Source organism: Triticum aestivum, chromosome 3B, assembly GCF_018294505.1.
Source record: "Triticum aestivum cultivar Chinese Spring chromosome 3B, IWGSC CS RefSeq v2.1, whole genome shotgun sequence".
In the NCBI taxonomy this organism is placed as follows: Eukaryota; Viridiplantae; Streptophyta; class Magnoliopsida; order Poales; family Poaceae; genus Triticum; species Triticum aestivum.
Window position 1 is genome coordinate 365,955,920 of NC_057801.1, and position 1,068 is coordinate 365,956,987.

Sequence of the window (1,068 nt, forward strand, 5' to 3'; positions counted from 1 at the left end):
GTCCCCGTCACCCCCCTCGACCACCGCTGCCCAGACCCTACGCCCGCGGTGAGGACACCGATCCTCCTCTCTCCCCCTGCCCCCGCGCCATCTGGGCCTCCCCTGCTCGCCACGCTCGGGCGCCACCGTGCACAGGCGCTCGCCAGCAGCCCCTTCGCTCGCGTACACCCGCACCGCCGGTTTGTCGCTAGCCGCCGTGGAACCTGCCCTCCTTCGCTCACCTCGCGTGCGCCCACCGGCGCCTGCGCGAGCCCCGTCTCCCTGATGCGTGCTCGCCGCCCCGCCACGACCGTCCACGGCCACCTCCACCCGCGCCCGACTTTGGCAACCGCCGTACCTGGCCTACTCCCCGCGCCGGCCGCGGCCTCGCCTGGTGCCGTCCTTGGCCGGCGGCACCCTGCTGCTGGCCTGGGCAATGCGCCCCGATGGGCTGGCGCCCGTCACCCGGATCTGCCCGAACCAGCACGCCTGATCTAGTGGCCTATGGGCCACTGACAGCCGGGGCCCCAGCCCCAGAACGTTAAAAAAAAGAGAGTAAATAAAAATAATAGATAAATAAATAAATAAAAATAAATAATTAATTAATTAACTTAATTAATTCCGATTAAATTAACTAATTAAGGTTAATTAACCTAATTAACTACTGTTAATTAGCTAAATTAATTAATATGACAGTGGGGCCCACCCCCCTAATTAATTTTGATTAGATTAATTAAACTGGTTAATTAACATGTGTCACTGACCAGTGGGACCCACTGGTCAGGTTGACCAGTCAACCCTGTTGACTGCCGACGTCAGCATGACATCATGCTGATGTCATAAATACATTTTCGAATTAAGTTAAATAATTAATTAAATTCCAGAAATTATTAAAATCTTTAGAAAATCATATCTTTTAATCCGTAACTCGGATTAAATTATTTTCAACATGAAAGTTGCTCAGAACGACGAGACGAATCCAGATACGCAGCCCGTTCGTCCGCCACACATCCCTACCATAGTGAACCTGCAACATTTTCCCTCCGGTTTATCTGTCTGAAAACACGGAACACCGGGGATACTTTCCCG